The 22,293-nt window shown below is 39.3% G+C and overlaps 1 protein-coding gene across 1 annotated transcript in view; it reads right to left on the reverse strand.

Moving 5' to 3' along the window:
• Window positions 1–22,293, reverse strand: part of LINGO2 (leucine rich repeat and Ig domain containing 2) — a 1,482,402-nt gene that overhangs the window by 515,746 nt on the left and 944,363 nt on the right. The window contains exon 5 of the mRNA XM_088472623.1: window positions 3,044–3,202. The gene's annotated coding sequence lies outside the window, so the exon portion shown is untranslated. The remainder of the gene's footprint in view (window positions 1–3,043; window positions 3,203–22,293) is intronic.

Consider the following 22,293-nt stretch of genomic DNA (forward strand, 5'->3'; position numbering starts at 1 on the left):
TGGCCAAAGCAAAAACTAGTATTGAGTTACTGTAGTGGTAAAATAGCAATAAATGTAGACAACAGTCTCTACAAATTTCTATACTTTTCCCTCCAAGTTACCACCAAAAAAGTAAACTGGAATAAAATCTGTGGTATTTTTTGCAGTATAGGGCAGAGGTTCCCAAATGAGGTCCTCAAGTCTCCTCAACAGTTCAGGCTTTAGAGATATCCATGGTTGAGCACGGGTTACTTAAATAGTACCTCAGTCAATTTGATTTAACCACCTGTGCTCAACCATGGATAGCTCTAAACCAGTGATTCCCAACCTCGGTCCTCAAGTCACACTCTCAGTCCTGGTTTTAGTGATATCCATGATTGTGTACAGATGGTTACAATTAGGTCACCTGTGCTCCAGTATGGCTATCCCTAAAACCTGGACTGTTAGTGTGCCTTGAGGACCGTGGTTGGGAACCCCTGCTCTAAACCCTGAACTGTTGGGGAGCCCTGAAAAACGTGTTTGGGAACCTCTGGTATAGGGAGTGCATTTATAATTTTTCCACCACATTCTGTTCCTGCTACTTTAATACCGATGCTTGACTAGTGATTTACAATAGAATAGAAACTTCCTTAAAATGAGTGATTTTATTCCTTTAGGCAGATATGGTTATTGTTTCTTGTTCTTGGATTCAGCAACAAGTTACACTGGGTAACCACACAGTGGCTATTCAGGTTAGGTAGTCTCACTCTCAGCGTTATGGTATGTAAGTGAGTAGGTATTCCTGGAAATATTCTTTTTGCATGACTTATTTACATATATTGTTCACACATCCATGCAGACATAGCAAGCAAGTGTCAGTATCGTTCAAGTGAGCAAAATGGGGCATGACAAAGTGTAAAGATAAGCCCTACATTACCTTTTGAACACAATTTAAATTTGTTGTAAAGTTGAGATAAAATAACATTCAACTGTTAAAACTGCCAGCCTATAAAAATATTACAACACAGCTTAGCTGTTATTGCCTAATTATCACCTTGCACAGCAAATAAAGCTATATAAAAATGAACAATCAGCTATCAGCATTTTGTGCACTTAATTGAAAGGCCACAATTACAAAGTGATTAAGAAAAAAGAAAAAAAAATGTCAAACTAATTGCACCATCATTCTTAATTCTTTTACTCACCTTTCCCATAATTGTGCTGATAATCACAGGTGGTATTTATTGTAATTAGTCTTTTAAAATAGATCTGATTAGATATTATCAATATACATTATACATTTCACAAAACAATATTGGTCGCCATGAACAATTCTCATATTACTGTTCTTTTAACAAATTCAACAGCAAATATTTATAAAAGGGTTCATGAAATCCCCATAACAAATAAAAATACATACTTGCATAGCACATGGATGCTATCTCTGCCTAAAACCTAATGTTCTACATTAAACTCTATAACCTCATGATGGTTTCTCAGACTTCATATTATAAGGCTTATAAGGTTATTATAAGTTTTATTATAAGTAATGACAAAACTATGTTAACCAGAATCTGGGAAGATTTTACAGTTATTACAATAATATTTGTATAATGGTATGCTTAGATTGATGTGTTGTAAAAATGTGTTATAATTGTATAGTATGACATTTAAAATCAATGAACTTTTAGAAATTTCACTTTTACAAATGAAATAAAAACAACCAAAAAGTCAATAAAAGGTTGTGAGCGGCTATTAGTCTCTGCCAATTTTCTATATAGCTCAATATGAGGAAAAATCCTAATATTCCATGCTCTGACAATTAATGTCTTTTTCAGATCTTTAATTTAACATACTGTATCATTTGCTGAATGAGCACATAGGATGTAGGAATCCTATACACAAAACAGCTGTTTATGTGGTGTTCCTGGATATAGGGCGTGATTGAACCTCAGATGGAGATGCTATAACAGTTGCTAACATGGTAGCAGGTGCAATAGCACTATTATAGTAATGCAGCAGGAGGCATCATGCCTCCTGCATGCATTACTGTTCCAAGCTGCATCCATGGACGCTTCATCGGAACGTCTGCGTGGTCCTCAATCACTGACTGTCTGCTGCCACTCTGCGTGCAGGATTGCAGAACCATACTGCACATGCATAGTACGGGTCATGCTCTGCAGCAGAACAACTACAATCTGAGATGTATGCTAACTATCAGGTTAGCATACAGTACATCTCTGAAGTAGTCCCATAGTGCACTGAAGATAAAATATCAATAAATGGGTATGGCCTGATTTTTTGAGTGTATAAAGATAGACAGACAAACCCTAATAAATTATATAATCTTGTTTATGTTGAATGTAATGGATGTCTTTAATGTATCTAAACTAGCATATCTAGAAAAACACATCAGTAAATTGCTGCACATTAGTAGAATATACAATTATATGTATCATTGTAATACATAATTTGATTAGAAAATTGTTTATACAGATGTGTCCACATACTGTATAAACTCTTTGCACTATAAGTCGCGTTACACATAAAGTGTGAGAGCCGGGTGACTCGGTATTGCCAAGCGTCTTTTCATGTCATTTTTTACCTTCCAATGTGTCTTATTCGCACAGTGATACAAATAGGACGCACTTCTGCTGATTAAAATGATATGCAGCATGCCTATATTCTGTGTGCGACTTCGAGTGTATCTGCATGCAAAACGCTATGTTACTGTGTCAGCGGTTGTGCCACTGTAATGTAGCGTTTCGCATGCAGATACACTCGAAGTTGCATACAAAATATAGACATGCCGCATATCATTTTAGAGGCTGCTTGTGCATTCTATTTGTATCACTGTGCGAATAAGACACATTGGAAGGTAAAAAAAATCACAAAAAAGACGCTTGGCGCTACTGAGCCACACCATGGCATGGCACAACTAGAAGGGCTGTTTAATGTGCAAGGAGGCTAGATGTATAAGGACACATCGGTATATGTAGAAATTACTTTATGGTCTGTAAAATCTGTGGCCATGGTGCAAATAGAAATACTTAAATAAAATATACAAAAAAATAACTTTACTTACCTATTACGTTGATTCTAAAAATCCCCTTCCTCTTTTCGATAATACAAAGCTCTTGGCCACTGGGTGAAATCAAAGCACAAGACTTGATCATGATAACACCAGCTTGTCAAGGACAGATACATCACTCATGGCTCCCCTCTCAAACTAGTCAAAATGAATCTGCAACGAGAGTACATTTACTCATTTTAATTGGAAACTAATAAACAGTTTACTTGTAGTGAAAAATAAAAATTACTGCTATACATCAAGAACATCATTCAAAGGAGATAGTATGGGCAAATGGCAAATGTCCCTTGACATATTGATAATCGATTCGACAGAGGTTTGGACTCTTGTAGTTTTGCCCAAATTGCTTTTCAACAGGGTCATGATTCAGAAAAGCCATATTAAGTTAGACAAACCACTTCCGCAATGAACAGTAATTTTTATAGAAAACCAGTACAAAAAGGCTTCTTAGGTGCTTATAAATTACTCAATGGAAAAACAAAGAACATCAAGTTTAAAATGTTGTTTTTTTTTTTTTAATGTATCCTTAACAAATACAAGCATAGGCAATGAATTAGCAAGAATAGACACTACACAGATTTGTTGCCATGGAAAATAAAAACACAGCGAGTGATAGAAATGCACTATGCACATACTGTTAGGTTTTAGTCTTCAAATCATCTTTACTTATTTCCATAAATCATATTCTTGCACCAACTGAACTGTGACAATTTAAACTTGAAACATGTTTAATACAATGTTTATTATTGGGTTTACGAGCAGCCCGCAAGGAAGACGGACATTACTAATGAGAATACCATAATGCGAAATACAGTACTTTTTGTTTCACTGGTTTAATCGGCTCAGCATTAGCAAGGAGCATAATCATTAGAATAATGTTAAATCTGTATGCGTTAAGTCCCTTCTGGACACTTGCATTGAATCCAAATATTCAATGTCTCTTTAGCTTAATTAATTGAAAGCAAAGGGAATATGTTTTGGTGCGCTTTGCTAAACTTTTCTTATTGTCAATATAACATCACTACTGTGTATTTAATGACCACACTTGGAACATAATTGGTAAATAATTTTTAAAGGAATGCACTGTACAATAATTCAAAATCTAAATTGGGCAACTTTTAAACAATATTGGCCAACAATATTAAATATAAACAGATTAAACAACAAATTATTGTGCATAATAGGTAGTGTTTATAAGTAAAGCTGTTTCACTCAATATTCTTACAAATATATAAAGCAAAATAATTACAGTACTTGAACTGTGTTTCACTATCCATTGCAAATACTTAAAATCTTGCAACAATCTTAATATTGTACAATGGGTTCACAGCAGGATGATAGAATGAAAACACCAGAATGACGGTAGGGAGTACTTTAGCTGGTCATTATAATATGCTTGCTGCATGAAGTGAGGCACAAGGCCAAAGACTTAATGAGAAATTTTTCATGGCCATTAAAGCTAAACCCTACCGAGTTGTAATGCATCTATAACAACATATTTATTGGTTTTCTTGCTAATTTTAAAATAATGTGAAGCTTTTTGTTCTTCATAAAGATATTTCCAGATCAGAGACAATGATGTAAGGTCTGCCAAGACAATAAGAATATTTTGGAAAATTTGGGATGAGATTTAGGAACAAAATCCCATTATAGCCAGCTTGTATTACAAGTAAGATTTAATTTTCGCCGCAGGTTTATTAAAAAAGCTATTCACTTTGTTTAAGTCAACAAACAGGTGCATGAAATGTGAGGTATTATTCATGCCTACATTTTGCAGTCGTAAATGTACAGATGTAGTAAAAGTTATTTTAAAAGAGAGGTTACATCCGCATATGTTAAACACCATCTGTTCAGGTAGATAGACACTGTAAAATCACTTTGCATTTTTTGTTTTAGGTTTGGGCACAAGTGAAATATTGAGTGGAAAATTATAATGTTATGTAAACTCTTAAAACATTGGAGTGTTTAGGAGGGGATTACTGAGGACCAGTGTGATCCCAATATTTTCCAAAAGCTTCATTTTTGGGGGGTATTAAACAATCTAATGGAGTCAAAGGTGAGGTGATATTATTCCAAGAGGAAATAATAAACTTACTTTTGGGGGGGTGTAAATTGACCAACCTGCTGATTTTAATGTACTTACAGATGTGTCCAGCTACATCTTTGCCGATCGTGCTACAAATGTGCGCACACATTGCGCCATGTGATTACCCGCAGCAGCATATGCCATGTTACACTATGGCATGCACTGCGATCACATCATGCAATCTTATGGAGGAGCGGGTGAAAACGCAGTGTGCGTATCCGCATGGCATGACTTGCTGTGTATGCAACAGCGATGTAGCAGGACACATCTGTATTGAACTACTTGGTGTTATGAGATAATTAGTAAAAAGCAATGGAATTTTCCTTAACAATTTTACAAAATAATGTAAGAGGATACATACTGTACCATTATAGTGCATTTCAAGGCATTATAACCTGTATTAGCTTTTACTATATCTATATATACTGTATATCTATCTAAACACACACATATACACACCCACACATACATGCACATATAATCTATTTCTACATACTGCTTTTTATTGTACAGCACAATAGAGATATAATAAAATAGGGGTCATTTTACTATATAGCACATTTCTTATATTGTACAATAACACTCTTTCTTAACCTGTAAGAAGAAGTGTACAAAATTAACTTTTCAAAATTAACATTTATCTTATTATTTTTTTTAGAAAACTAACAAGACCATTTAGTTGTTTGTAATAATGTTATTTTGATCACTTTGGGTTTTATTGGTTTGGTTCGACTTTATATAACCCTGCTTCATTTCCTGTTCTATATTCATAAAAACACCACTTGATGGGTCTCCATCAAGTATAATAAAAAAAACTATGTCCCAACTTAATTAATTGAGTGCACACCGGTGACATTTCTTCCCATTGATGATAACATTGGTCGAATAATCTTGAAATAAAAGGAGGTTTCTTTCATGCCCTGCAATGGTACATGACACTTTGCAGAGTTCCATATTTATTTCTATTATTTAATGACAGTTATTAAAAAAAATGTGCATAATTAAGGTATTTAAAGATGACCGTTCATGTTTTGTTTACCATGTTATCTCTTGGTGGTCCAAGTCTGTGAGTGCCTCCACAGTGCATAATATTATGCCAAATACAACAATAGACATTTGGTGAATGCTGGGACTTTAATTGATTTTGGTAAGCCAAATAAATGTACCTTATTTCTCCTTGTTAGATTTTCTATACCATCTACAGTAGCTTGTTTAAACTTTGTCATTGAGTTTTGTACATATCTGATAATTGCTAGTACAGAGTGGCGATCTCCTGCATATTAATTCACTCCAGGTGTTTGCTCATTAGATGCAACTTGAGTACATGACTTTGTGTTAGATGCTCTTTGAGATCTTCTATGGCAGTAGTGAGCCTTGTTGCTTGCATCAAGGTTCCATAGGCTCTTTAAATACACAAACTATTTTTCCATTTGATAGATCTGCAGGAGGGTGCATTATGTGTTTGCTATGTGCAAAATTAGTAGCATCAGCATGTACAACTGAGTCATTCATAAATTTATAGTCTGAGCATTGTCACCAAGAACAACGGTTATCTCCTCGCAACATCTTTTACTATTAGATCAATGCTGCTTTGGTGTATTTGGCATATTCACAAATGTATCCATGTTTAAGACTTGTCTAGTGTTAGTAGTGGTATTATTGTTGCTGTGTTCCTAGAGGTGTCCCAGTCATAAGATATAGGCAACAGTTAAATATCACTGAGGGAGCTGGTGTAATAACATTGCACTGAACAGCCTTTATGAGTTGAATAAAGAATAAGAAAAGGGAAAAGTAAACTTCCCATATATTGGATAATGAAACCGCTCCCAGTGTGGTCAGGGATATAAAAAGAAAACAATGCAAATCATAGTGTAATATGTTTGGACTAAAAACTAATAATTTCAAGGTAAAGGTGCAAGCAAAAAGACTTGATATAAAGAAGCAATAAGTATTTCCGTAAATTGCTTCTGAATAAAAGCAGATATAAAATATGCTATGCACACCAAAAATTACCTTAGATGACAGTATGGTATAAGCAATATACAGAACAAATAGCACATATAATAAGTTCAAAAAAATATTTACTGAAACATGATATACAGATGTGTTTCCTTTTGCATCTTTGCCGCTCATGCTGCAAATGTTTGTACGCATTGCACCATGTGATTCACCATGGTTTCCGCATGCTGTGTTCACACCATGCAATCCTATGGGGTCACGAGTGTGAACGCAGCGTGCGTACCCATTCGTGGGAATGCGACTCATGTCATATGTGGTGTGATTTGCCACACAAACAGCAAAGATGCAACTGGACATATCTGTAGCAACAAAAAATATCACTGATATAAATCAGGGTGGTAAGTTTACCAGATAGTCGCAGTAATAAGGGGACTCCAGAACCTCCAGAATAAAGGCAGATGTTATAAAGGGGAATCCAAAATATCCCATGCCTCTGTGTCTGCCTCCACCTTGTCAAGGGTTCTTGATGTTCTCCAGATAGCCAACACATTTTGATAATTAAGTATCTTTATCAAGTCATGAAGGTAGTGGGCTGATGTGCCCCTCTTCTAGTGCATCTGGTGTACACATCCGGTTTTGTTACGTGTTAGAAATATCGTTTGAATGTATCAAAGCTTCTGCGTCAGAGCTTGCGAGAAAGCTCTGTCCCAGTGAAACCTCTCCACCCTTTTTCATTGCCAGCATCCAGCTGTTGCAATTGTGAGAACCTTCATATATCAGCAGTAGGTCTACACATGCAGAGCATGACCTGTGCTGCATGGACCTGTGCTGAGGGGCCGGGGACAGTCATAGCTATAGGATGCATATCCCCTGCACCACATCGAGGAGGAGGTGTTCGGTCTTCAAAAGTTAAAACACTGCACATTACATCTCCTCCTCCATGCAGTGCAGGGGCTGTGCAGCCTATTGCTTTAAAGCACAGACCCTGACTGCCCGCACCGCCCGTCAGGTAAGAGAGAAGGGGAGGGGAAAGGGAGGGAGGAACGGAAATGGGATAGGGGAGAGAGGACGGGTGGGGTTGCCCACCAACATAAAATCATTCTGACGCCCCCGCATGCATGCCTGAAAAAATGCTGTTAAAAGAAGACAGATTTATTTAGAGTTACCACCATAATGGCAGCCTGGGATCCTTGATTTCACAAAACTCTTCACCATAGTAATAAAATAAAACAGACACAAAAAGTTGTAGGTTTTTTTTTTAGTAAAGAAAATCCATAGTTTACCTATTAGGCTCCTAGGAAAATTTTAGTTTCTGGGGGCCACTCATGTCTCAATCAGTTATTAATGACAACAGTTGTTCACTAACTCACGGTGTAACCACCAACTGTACAAGATACGGTATTGCTTAATTATAGTAGTTCCATCACTGCTCACATATAGAGGCAATACATTCCATGATTGTCAATGCTGATATAATTACTCCATCTATGACAGCATACAGCATTGCTGTAGTAATACATTTTTTATTTATAAAAAAAAAATCCTGAATTTGGTAGAGAGAACAAAAGTATATATCACCATATCAACATAAAATTGCTGCATGCTATTTAAAACATTCAAATGTTTAGTTATAAAGGAATTAAATGCTATGCTAGCAGAAAACAAACATGAATTAAATGTTTAGATTAGATCAATATATATTGTAATGGTCACTGGAGTAGGAAATTCATTACATGGGTCTGTAGTTAACAGGTCAAGGCTATTAAAAGTTGAATCCTATGAATTTTCTCTAAGATATAATACTGATAGGACTCCACCATAGTTAGACCAATGTCAAAGCTTTCAATTCTTTGGAGCTAATAAAACAGATAGCATGATCGTTGCAGCAGCATATTATTGAACAATATATATCCTACTTCGAAATATGTGTCACCAGCACATAGCGTACTATGCTTCAAAGTGACCTTGTCTTTTTATAATCCCTTTATCTGAAATACCTTCTGACATTCCATTATTGCAACTGGCTGAATTATCTATTTTATTCTGCAAATAAATAGTTTTTCGTACTAAGCAAATTTTTGGGAAAAAAAAAATCAATAAATATGTCTAAGCATACCTTATGTGAAGAACTCATAAATGACTTAACATATTTATATTTCATGTTAATTAAGCCTATATATACAGGATTGCTTTCTGTTTTGGGAGGGTGAACATTGAGTTGTTAAGTTTTGTCCTTATCAGTAAGAGTTTTGTAATGAACACCTTCCTACTAAGATATAATTAACACCTGCCAAATAAGTTGTTTTAAAGATGTGTTTAATTTGTATTTCTTGGTGCCTAATAGCAGAAGCATGTTGTGCCTCGCTGAAACATGGCTCTTAAAGAAAAAGGGTGGTATGGCTGTGCAGACCTGTACATACTGTAGCTACAAATATAGGGCCTGATTCAGAGTTGGGAATAGAGTGAGAGATAGCACTTAACTGTGTACCTGGACAAACCATATTGCAATGCAAGGGGTGTAAATACATACATTTTTTGCATGTAGTGTAAATACTGGCTGCTTTTGCATGTAGCTCACGAATACAGCACAGCTTTATTATTACACTGCACTTTAGATGTCAGTTTGAACACGTCACTCCCAAATCTAAATCTCTCTGCACATTTTAAATCTGCCCACCTGCAGTGCAGCATGGTTTCACCAAGATGATTAGTTGAGAGAGATATCTCTCTCTATTCCCAACTCTGAATCAGGCCCATAGATCTTGAGGCTTCCTATTAGACTGAGCAAACACGCTTCCTTTCCAGACACCCTTTTAGAAGGGCAAACACGCTGTGCTCCCATGGCTAACTGGGAGTGTAGATATAGAAATCACATGCCTTAGAATGCAACCAAATGAAAGAATACATTTCCTATTAGCAAAAACATGATTGCGGATTCTAATACCATTTAGTATAGGTGTCTATTTCTAATTCATTTATAGTCTTCTTGTCACAGTAACCATGGCAAGTTACTGGTAGTTTGATGTTAGGATTCCAACGGCTGGTGTCAGACAGGTTATAGCTGAAGATAGACACAGCAGTGTAATGGATCAAAGTAAGAAACTAGGAATATTGTATATAGGATTAGATGGTGGAATTAAATACATAAACAGAGATTAGGATGATTCAGGTGTAAGGTCAAGTTTCTGTTTCCAGGTACAGCACACAGGAAAGCAAGATACAAGACAACATGTTACAGACCAAAGTAAGGTTCAACTTCAAGCTATGGTACACAGGATAAAAACAATGCTGTCAAAGAACAAGAGCAGTAATGTAAAGAGCAAAATGTATAATCTGGCACGGGAAGTCTGGGAAGTCTGGGTAAGGCTTCCTTTTAGAGGTTGGGGAGGAGGAGGTGCTGCTAATTACTGCAGTTCCGGACATGTAGTTAATAAGTGTGGATGGAAATCACAGAGTGAATGGTGTAATGTTGGCAGCCATGAGGTGGCAGAAAACTGGAATTAATACAGAGTCCGTTGTTAGATCTCCAAAACTGTCAGTGACAAATAGTGTTAGGGCAGCAGTTTATTGCCTGCAGGCAATTTCCAATGCAAAAGTGTTGTCAATTTAACTGGTGGATATGCCATTGGAATTACTCACCTGTGCTGCAATGTGGGGCAAGACTGATGGCTTATACAGAAAGCCATTGGCATCATGCTGCCAGGCCTGACAGACATGTGCTTTGATGATGTATAAGGGAGTTAATACCCAAATCTAAACACAAGTACAAAATCTAAAAAGAAAATGCATATAGTTTTCAAAATACAGATATACAGAATTAAAGTTGCTAATATTTGTTTTTATAGTAATACACAATAAACTACCAGGATTAAATGTACTCAGCCTTGGAGAGATTTAATGTGCAGATAGATAAAGTAGCAACCAACTGTCATAACAGCTCTTAACTGTCATTTTTCAAATACAGCCTGTAGAGTGACAGTTAGGTGCTGATTGGTTGGTACTTTATCTCTCTCCACTTTATCGTTCTCCAACATCTCACCACCAGTGTTGAAAAATGGTTACAGTACAATGCAACTTTTGGGACTATATTTAGACTTTTCTCTACAACTCTGCATTTTATTAGTCATGTATTAGGCAAAGAAACCAATTACAATATTCAATGAGAACTTTAATTTAAGTAAATTCAAGCGATCAACTCACAAAACTGGGGCAACTCATCATATGTTGTACAAATGAGATGCAGTCAATATCCCGACCGCAGGGATTCTGCCACTCAGAACCCTGATGCTGGCATCCCGAAACTTTCTGGTAGGTATCCTAACCCTCCCCCTCTTCCTACCCTAACCCTCCCTCCCAGGTGCCTAAACCTAACCTCCCCCCATAGTGCCTAAACCTAACCTCCCCCTCCCTGCACCCTAAACCTGAGCCCCCCCAAGTGCCTAATCCTACTCTCCCCATAGTGCCTAACCCTAACCCCTAACCCTCCCACCAACCCCGCTACTTGCCTTTCGGATGCTGGCGGTCGGGATGCCCGCGCCGAGATTCTGATAGGTGTAGAGATTCCGGCACCGGTATTCTAAGCGCCGGAATCCCCTCTGTCAGGATACTGAACGTATCTTGTTAAACCATAGGTTTATCTATATTTATTTGTAAAGTGGAATTTGGCACATACTTATGAGTGCAGACATAGCTAAATCAACAGATGACTGGACATATGTGATATTGTAATGTCCATTTGAAACATATACATAGATGGAGCTACAGTAATCAAAGGTTGGGTATAATGTATATTATATTACTTAACATGATCCCAGTTGTTTTCTTCTTTAAATATTTCAAACACAGTAAAAATACACACTTCTTAAGCAATTCCAGTAATTAAATATTCTCTTCATATATGATTACTCCACAATCAATAATATCATACATTTAAATTGGATAAACAAATCAAACAAAAAATGTGTTTTTATGCCGTTTTGCATGTATGTACAGTATATAGCAATACTAAAATGTATACAACATCATTAGGGTTTTGGGTGGTGTTTAAGTGGTGTCACATATTGATTTACTATACTGCTTGTTATAAAATATGGTCCTGAGGGTTCAGTAAATGATCATGGAATTGGCAAGCTGTACATAAGCCTGCCATCCATAAACATAAATATAATACAGTATGTATTTAATGATGCTATTTATGGTCTCTTAATCAACATAGCAGAAATCAGACATGCTCTATTTATCTAAATGTCATAATATAGCTTGGAAAGTGGAGCACTTAGGATACATTAATGAAAAAGGATAATATATATATATATATATATATATACCCATGCGGCCTAAGATGCCTAACCTTTATTATGTCTGATTTCATCATGCTATACTTTAGGACAGATTGAGAAAACAGTAAGTTGTATATGTTTTCATAATATTGTGCACTTAAGGAATCTGAGGCAACACCATTGCTGCAGTTTATACTAATTGGCGAGAAAAGGCCTCTTTTATGCCGACAAACACTTTAGCTGTGATTTCTGACAATGCAATCATTATACTTTCCATTTGTGGGAAAAGGTGGGATAAATTGTCAAACACTGAAATATATTAATTTACTTGTGATGGATTAACTAGTTGCAAGTCGCTCAGGTGAAGGTACAAATGTTGTAGAGCAGCCTCTAGCTGAGCCTGGCGAGCAGGCTATGTGATGTTTCCCTGAATTCTACCTATACAATTTACCAGTTTAAAATGTTTTGAAAATGCAGATTTTATTCCAGAAAAATATGGGCAGTACAAGCAAATGGTATATTTATTATGTGGAAGGCTTATAAGAGTAGAAAGACTTTTGACATTGCTAGTGTCCCAAAAAAACACAACAATTTTGTCTCACCCATGGGAGGTATGGCAGACTAAGATTAAGATTTCATGAGTCCCTAGCCTAATACTGTTGTGGTTTGCACCCCTTCAATCTACGTCCATTTTTATTGCTAATCAAACCCAGCAACAGGGGGGTACAAAGGGTATACCCATCTCGGCACCTGTGATTGAGAGGGGCCCCGAAGGGATGTTTGGCAGACTAAGATCAAGCCTTCATGAGTCCCTAGCTTAAAACTGTTGAAGGGTGCACCCCTTAATCTACATCCATTTTTATTGCTAATCAAGCCCTAGCAACAGGGGGGTACAAAGGGTATACCCATCTTGGGACCTGTGATTGAGAGGCACCAATTTTGTGCCCGAAGGGCACAAAATGGGGACATTGGACCTCATTCAGAGTCAGTCGAAGCGGCCGCACGGTCGTACGGGAAAAGGGGCCGGATATGCAAATGATTCCCTCGCAAGTTGCGTCCCTAAGTTCGGATCGGTAGCTGGCCGACCAAGGGGAGGAAGCAGCCGGAATTCAAAAAAATATGCCCCCTTCTCATACGCATTGCACGTCATCTCCGGGCATATAAGGATTAATCGAGACCATCGGGAACCATCGGAACTGGTCGTAGAGCTTAAGGTTGACCATACCCTCTCTTAAGCTCTACGATCATGTCAGTGTAAAAACCTCCCATGTCACATGTGCCATGACACTACTTTTTTAATTATGCACTCCCATAAACCGTATGCACTCCCATAAAACGCCGTTCGCATAATTAGGCACGCCTGCGTTCGGTTCTCTACTCCCCCGTTTTCAAGCACCTTCCCCTGTTACCACCCACAAACGCCTCAATCTGTCACTCAAACTACCGACCTGGCTGTGTTCAAGGAGAGAGAAATTTCTGATCATAGCGGCTAGTTTGCGCACGCGCATTGCGAACTTTACGCATGCGCAGTATAGCAAACATTGGTGGCGTACGACCGTGCGGCCGCTTCGAACGACTCTGAATGAGGTCCATTGTGCCTAAATTTGTTTTACATACTGACCAGTGCGGCACAACTTGCTAAAAAACAAAGCCAGCCAGGGTGACTCCCGCAGAGAACCCTCTCTTCAGCTACCCCATCACCTGATGCAGGAAGTGGAAAGAGCCAGCTTGTAGTGTGACCTGGCTGCAAGCCCAAGAAGCAAGCTGCAGCAGCCACACCAACACTGTCCCTCCACTGACTGCAGACACCTTCCCTACCCCTGAGTCAGCTGCACCAGCACTCTCAGTCAACAAGAAGAACTGGAAGAGATGAGTGTGTTGTAAGTATATTGCTACTTTAATTTTCATACTAACTTTCTTGGATTCAAGCTCAGAACATGGGGTACACTTACAGTATGATAGTGTCCTATATTTGTTGTTACATGTAATAGCACATGCAGGAGAGGCATGTGTGGTTGTGGGGGTCATGGGTGGTGGTGTGGAGGTGTCGAGGGATGCCCCCAAAGATGTCAGTGTACCTGTACCCAAGATTTTTATTGCCGACCCTGTTGCTAAAATAACTTTTCACACTTTAGTACATTGTCCTATTAGTGCATGATTCTTCAATGAGGAATCCCTGGCTTGCAGTGTCTCATCCAATTTGCACATTTGTTTTTGGGATTTTGAGGTTGATGTATCGAACCCATAATGTTTCACAATGTTACTATTCAAAAGATCAGCAAAATAATTAGAAATAAAACATTTTGCTAACCTGCCACCCTCAGGTTAAATTATATGGTGTTGTACACATCTGCCTATATTGCTTCTGATTAACGACCACAAACCACATTAATTCAGAAGAAGAGAAAATAAAGATTGAAGCGACCAGAAGAGGAATAAGAACAGAAAGGTAGGAGAGGGTGCACGGCAAGAGGAAAGGGGGTTTGTGAGGGACAAAGGGGAAAAATGATGTTGGGGACAAATGTTAGAAAAAGCTTGGGAATAAATATGACAAAATAGGAAAGAGGGAAGAAGGAAAGGACACTAAGTAGAGATGGGGGAAGATGAAGTTCTACATCCACTTCTTCTGAGAGTGTTGTATTCCATCTTACCAAACACTAGAAACAACACTTGATTAAGTGGCTCCAGCTACCCATCACACTCCACATAGACTAAAAAGTTAACCATGGCTTTCTAAAGTAACAAGACACCTACAAAAACCTCACATAAAGTAGTACATCAGTGGTGCAAGTCTAGTACTCTGGGTCACTTCCTCACATATAAAACTATCTAACACAGCTATTGACATATTCTGAACACTGCCAAACAAACATATTTCCAGCCTCTCACCTTTGCTCAAGCTTCTAAAACCAAGTGACTTTTTAATACATTTAAATGACCTCTTACCCCTCCCACACTCAATTCACTGGCTAATATCAGTACCCAAAATCTTGCTTCGTACAGTATTTCAAAGACAAGATTGATAAGATCTGAAATGAAATTGTATGCTTTTACTCAGCCAGCAACCTGCTCAATTCCTTCCCTGAACACTCTGGTACTTCTCTTGATCCCACAAATGAAGATAAAGTATCTACAATCTTCTTTTCTTCCTATTCTTCTACCTCTCCTCTTGATCCTATACCATCACAAGTCAGTAAAGCTCTGTGATTAGTGCTCAACCCAATCTTAAATAAAGTCTGTAATCTGTTTCTCTCTCTATTGGTATATTTCCATCATTAATCAAACATGCATGATTAATCTTATTCTGAAAAAACAGAATTCTAACCCTAACTCTCTCACAAATTACAATTCCATCTCTCAGCTCCCATGCCCCTCCAAGGCACTTGAAAGACTTAATATGCGGAATACCCAGCACTCAACCTTACTGTGATGATCAATGTGTGTGTCCTGTGTGTGTACCAAAGGCAAATGACAGATGACATTGTATTGGTAAAATTAATAAGCAATTTATTTCATAATCTAAAATATTATACCTAACCAAATGTTCTGATTGTAATACCAATCAATCCAATTCTCAAAATAATCAGAAATCAGCCAGCTGCTTTACGTATACTATTACCTATTACACATACAAACTGGTACACAGACGGACCATGGAGAGAGGGGGTGTGTGTGTTGGTATTAGTGTATAGATGCAGACAGTAGTGTATGGTGATATAAGGGAGAGCGGAAGATAGGGATAGGGAAGTATTTTAAATGTTTCTGTATATGATTGTATTGTGCCAATTGTGGAAGCGGTTACTGTATTGCTGCTACCTGCTGCAAGCTGACAGATTGGCTTGTCCCATCTGTACTTTCCTAGCAGTGGAGTATCATTGACTTGACATCACTATATCAGAATTCAATGCAATCCTTATCAGTGCTGCTGGGTGTAGAACCTCTCACACAAGACACTGCAAAAATTGTAATTCATGCACTTATTATTTCCCACATTGATTATAGCAATAGTCTCCTTACTGGTCTTCCCCAAATCAGACTTTCACCACTGCAATCCACTTTGAATGCAGCAGTGAGGCTGATTTTCTTGAATGTTCATTGTCTGCTGCTCCACTCTGCCAGTCTCTCCATTGGTTATCTGTATTCTACTGAATTCAATATAAACTAATTTTACTTACACATAAGGCTATTAACCAAGCTCTAGCAACATACTGTACATCTCTTCTATTAGCTCAACCTCTCTGCTCTGCTCAAGATCTGCTTCCATCATCCACACTCATTACCAGCTCCCATTTATGGTTACGGGACTATTTTCGGGTTATACCAACTGTGTCAAATGCCCTCCCATGCACAATAAGACTTTCCTCTAGTTTCAAAACCTTCAAGTATTCCCTGAAATATCACTTCTTCAAGAAAGCTTTTCAAATTCCGGAACAACTCACATAACCCCTATAAGCTCTCCTACTCAATTACATCCCCTCTATACAGTTCACACAAAACTTTACATATTTTCTTTTTACTTTTGCATCCTGCTGACCCTAGGTCAACATTCCTGTGTGAATCATACAGCCGATGTGGCATTGTGGCTGGACCAATATACAATACGTATCACACTTACTGTATCCTTGTGTATCAATGTCTATGTCCCTATAGATTGTAAGCTTGCGAGCAGGATCCTCTTACCTCTGTCTGTTATTATCTAGTCTTGTTTTATTACTGCTCTGTTCCTGATTGTAAAGTGTGATGGAATTTGCTGGAGCTGTAACTCATAATAATAATAATAATAATAATAATAGCTGGAAAACAACCCCCTGTAACCGCAAATACATATGACAAAGCATAAAACTACCAGCACAGTGTGAAGGAAATTATCATTGGGAGACCATAACAAAGGATAAGTGGATGGTAAGAGTAGTGAAAGGGGTATCCCTCCTTATCAAATGTTTTTTTCACAAATAAATTGCAGTAGTCAGTTTCTGTAGATGCTGCTCTGTTGGCACTAGCTTACAGAAAAAAAGGGACTGGTCCCTGCCTCTTTGAAAGGATGTCTAAGCCATTTTGGCTTGAGAAGTATCAAGCCTTAGGGGGTCTATTTACTAAGCAGTGAAAAGTGATAAGAAAGTGATAAGGTGCCAGCCAATCAGCTCCAAACTGTCATTTTTCAAACAGCCTGTGAGATGACAGTCGGGAGCTGATTGGCTGGCACCTTATCACTTTCTTATCACTTTTCACTCTGTCTCATAACACTGCTTAGTAAATAGACCCCTTGGAGAGAGATAAAGTGGAGAAGTTGCTCAAAGTAACCAATCAGCTTCTAACTGTCATTTATCTACTACAGTCTATTAAATGACAGTTAAAAGCTGATTGGTTGCTTTGGGCAACTATTCTATCCAATGCTTGATACAGTACATCTCCTCATTTAACTTGATAATGAAACATGTCCATATGCAATAAAGCCTTCTGCATGGAAGGCATCTCTGATCTCTTATTATTCTAAGTGGACATTTTTACTGAAAGCGTTCCAACTCTCTGCACAATAAGAATAATGTTCATTTTAGAACCATCGGTAAATAATAGCCAACACATCATTAAGACCTGAAATAATTTCACTTTGGCAGGCATTTAAGAAATTGTTAAATGAATCCTAAATATGTGATCTATTCGAGCTACATATCAATGAGGTCCCAATTTCATAATTTCATTTGGAATTAAATTGTAAATTAAAATGTCATTTTAGAACAAAAATGTGGTTTACAGTAAAAAATGTAAATAATGTCAAAGATAAATTGAGATATAGTACATAAAATCTATGTTTTATACTCCTAGAACAAATATTTTTATATATTTTTTAGACTACTGTAAGCTTTAAAGAATGTGAATTGATTTGTCAGAAATCAAAACATGGGCCAATATATTGCTCTGAAAACTGTTGGAGCTTTGCTCATTTTCCAGAGGTAGTTGAGGACTGGATGTGAGAGAGCTTAAGCTATGACAGTTATTGCTTTTATTTTTAGGTTTATAATTGTGTTTGCAGGTTTCGTTTATCTTATTATCTTATAGCAAGGGTTCAATTACTGTCACAAAAAGCTACAAGGGCTTGAGTGACAGCTTGTATTTTCGATCTTCTGAAATCCTACAATGTTCTATAGTTCAATACATTCTGCCTCATTTATTTTGCCACTACATATCAGATCTAACATCAGAAAGTACATAGGTATTTTTTGTTATGATTGTGTGATTTGTTAGGATTTGTGTATTGCTTTAGCTGCAAATGACTGGAGAAGGACAATGTTATTACAGCTGCCTGTGCATGAAAATTCCCTTGGCACATTGCAGTAATGGCCACTAGTGAACTAGGGTACAGCTAACATTTATGGGTGAATCACAAAGGATTTACATTTTCTGAAAACTAGTTATAATTCATGATTGCTAATTACTATGTATTCCAGCAATGCTTAAGCATTTAAGTAATTTTTCCTTTTAGTTATTCATAATGTTTATTTGGTCTTAAACTCTTTGTCATACAAAACTATGCAGAGTCTGTGCTCTTTCACACAAGTAAGTGTAGTGCAAGGAAGCATGATGGGGGCACTCCAGATGCAACGCAAGACTGCTTGCGGCTGCTGCAGCAGCCGGAGCAGTCACCTATGGCTGTGGGGGTAGCGATCACACTGATCGCCCCCCACCCTCCCGCTTAGTGCCGGGCCCTCTCTGGCATGCAGTGCTGCTGCAAAAGTGTTTTTTTTTTCAAAGGGGCATGGCCATGCCTCCCGCTATTAGGCCACGCCCCTTCCTGTACCCGGGCCCGGCCAGGCTCTGGTAGTGGAATTCTCTGTTACTGTCCGGCGTTGATAATATTGGAGGGCACTCACACAGTGCCCGAATCCCTTCCTGCAGGATGCAGCTGCAGGTCACGGTCATGTGATTCTGTGTGATGCTGCTTTCCACAATGAGCCGAGGAGGCAGAGCTGGGACGGGAGGAGCTGGATTTTACAGCTTGATTTTCCACATTCTCCTGCTCTTTGCTTGTAAGTTCCAAATGTGTTTTGAAATTGTATGTGGGGTTGGGAAGATACAGTGCAATACAAAATGAAGGGGGGACATAATACAACAGGGAGAGTTGGGGGAGAATACCACTTAATGCAAAATAGGGGTGGAGGAGAGTATACTGCATAATACATAATGGGGAGTGGGGGTTGCTACATAATACAAAACAAGGGGGTAGAAAATCCTACAGAATAGAAAATAGGAAGGGGGTACGAATAAGTGTAATGGTATACCAGGTTCATGTGGCAGGGTCTTATTACATAACAGTCACATATGGAGGGGTCACATGGCACAAAAGGGACATGTGGACAAGTATAATAACTTACATTGTGGAGAAGTCTCAGGGCATTTAAGGGGCATGTGGAGGTGTTTGGTGGCATAAAATTTGTATGGGGATGGATCTGGTAGCATAAAAGGTGCAGGTAGAGGAATGTGGTGACATAAACAGGATATGTGTATGGGTCTGATGACAAAAAATAGGCATGTTGATTATTCTGGTGGCATTAAAAGGGGCATTTAGAGGAGTTCAGTGGCATAAAAAGGGGATGTGGAGAAGTGTGATGGCAATGGACAAAGACATATGACCTAGAACTTACCTTTCCTCTGCAAGTTCTTTGGGGATGTAAACGTGCAACCTATATCTGTTATAATCTCTGCATATACTGTATTTATGTGTGGGTAGAGGCCCCAGTGCATTGATTTGCCCAGGGCCCACACTGCTGTTAAGACAGCCCTGATTCAGGGGTGTATCTAGGGATCTGAGCTCCCCTGGCAAGGTAATGGACTGGCGCCCTCTCCCCTACAATTTCAGGAAATGCCCCCAGTAGTAGTCCTCCCCATGCAGTTCCCCCAGTAGTAGTCCCCTCTATGCAGTGCCCACAGTAGTAGTCCACTCTATGCAGTGCCCCCGGTAGTAGTCCACTCTATGCAGTGCCCCCAGTAATAGTCCCCTCTATGCAGTGCCCACAGTAGTAGTCCACTCTATGCAGTGCCCCCAGTAATAGTCCCCTCTATGCAGTGCCCCCAGTAGTAGTCCCCCCTATACAGTGCCCCCAGTAGGGGCCATCCTCCCATAACGTGCCCAATGTAGCATCCCCACATATACAGTGCCCCCAGTAGTGGACATCCCACCATAAATTGCCCACAGTTGTGGCCACCCTCCATAAAGTCCCCCTAGTATTGGCCACTCCCTATACAGTGCCCCCTAGTAGCCACAATCCCCCCCTGTGCTGTGCCAAAACAAAAAAAACACACACAGAAAAAAGAAAAAAAAAAGCAACTTGCCTGATCCCTGCTCCTGCCAACGTCCATTCCTCCGGGCCCACTCTCGCTCTGCACTATGGGATGGGACAGATGTCATGACGTCTCTCCCATCACCCGCTGCGGGGGGAGCCAGAAGGAGCTCATGAGTGAACTCCAGCCGGCTTCCTCCATGGACGCAGCAGCCAATGTGAGAGTCTGTCTGACTCTCATTGGCTGGCTGCTATAACAAACAGACAGCCACCGCTGGCGGCTGTGTGTTTGCAACTGTGTAGGGCAGACCACTCTCACTGTGGTCTGCCCTACACTTGTGGGGCACCGGGGACTAGCGTGACTAATTCATGGCCCCTGGGGTAGTCCACCCATTGGCTGCTGGTGGCACTGCCAGACGGCACCTCCCCTTTGGCCGGCGCCCCTGGCAAGTGCCATCCTAGCCAATGGGTAGATATGCCCCTGCTAGTACTCATCGTCTTTAGATGTTCCTACAAGTTGCTTTTCTACCTTGTGAAGGGTCCACAAGGGGATTGCGGTGTTAGATGCCCATGCATCCAGTTGGACCTCATGGTGGAGTGCGCCGGGCAGAACATTGACCCAGGGAGCCTGATCTGTGCCATCCACTTGATGGATTTGGATGACATCACTTAAAGTGGATGAAAACTTCACAGAGTGGTAATTTTGGATCCCAGGAGACATACTAGGGCACTGGCATCACAAGGGTGGGAGTGGGGGAGCAGCAGGTTGGCAGTTGGTCTGCATTACATGCAGCACTCGGCTCCTAGAACTGTAAGGGAGCTGGCACTTCACACATGCTGGTCTCCGGGGGCAGCCTGCACCTCCGGCACCCCCAGTGTGACAAAAACAGGGGTTCGGGCCATGAGGCCATGCCCCCCAGGCACAGTGCAAGCTCGTCACACCGGGTGAAAAGCGATAGGGACGCCACTGTACTAGGGGGTTGAGGCCTCAGTCGGACCTCCCATTGGTTTACACTGGGCAGAACCTTGACCCAGGAAGCCTGTTCTGGGCCTTCCATTGAGTGGATTTGGATGAAAACTTCAGAGGGTTGGCAGTTGGTCTGTGATGCCTTATAGAATGTTTGGGGTCCTGGTTGAACCCCACAGCAGAGAGCGCCGTACAAAACATTGGATGGATTTGGACAACATCACATAGTAAAACTTAACTTGAATATTTAAACCTAGGGAATGCCAGGTACTTCAGCTAGTTATTAATAAAGGTAACAAAAAAAATAGGACATTAAATTTATTATCATAGTGACAAGGGACACATGTAAAAACTACATGGGGCATTATTGCTATTCTAATAAAGAGTGCACACATTTCTGCTGTTCTAATAAAATAGGATTACTACTATTCTAATATAATAAAGATTGTTAGAAGACTAAAAAAGGCAGAGATTGTTAAAAAATTAAAAGACGCACAGGTTAATTATTAGACTAAATTTTCCTTTGCAGAAGTCTCTCCAGTTGATGACCACACCTACCAAATGGTTGGTCATACGACTTAAGTTGGCCTCTGCCATTGTATTCATCTGATAGGACCTTCATGCCCTAATCTGATACTGGAGGCAATTACTTCCAGGTTTTATTGTCAATGGGACTC

The sequence above is a fragment of the Taudactylus pleione genome, unplaced genomic scaffold (genome assembly GCF_031769625.1).
Source record: "Taudactylus pleione unplaced genomic scaffold, aTauple2 ptg000127l, whole genome shotgun sequence".
NCBI lineage: Eukaryota > Metazoa > Chordata > Amphibia > Anura > Myobatrachidae > Taudactylus > Taudactylus pleione.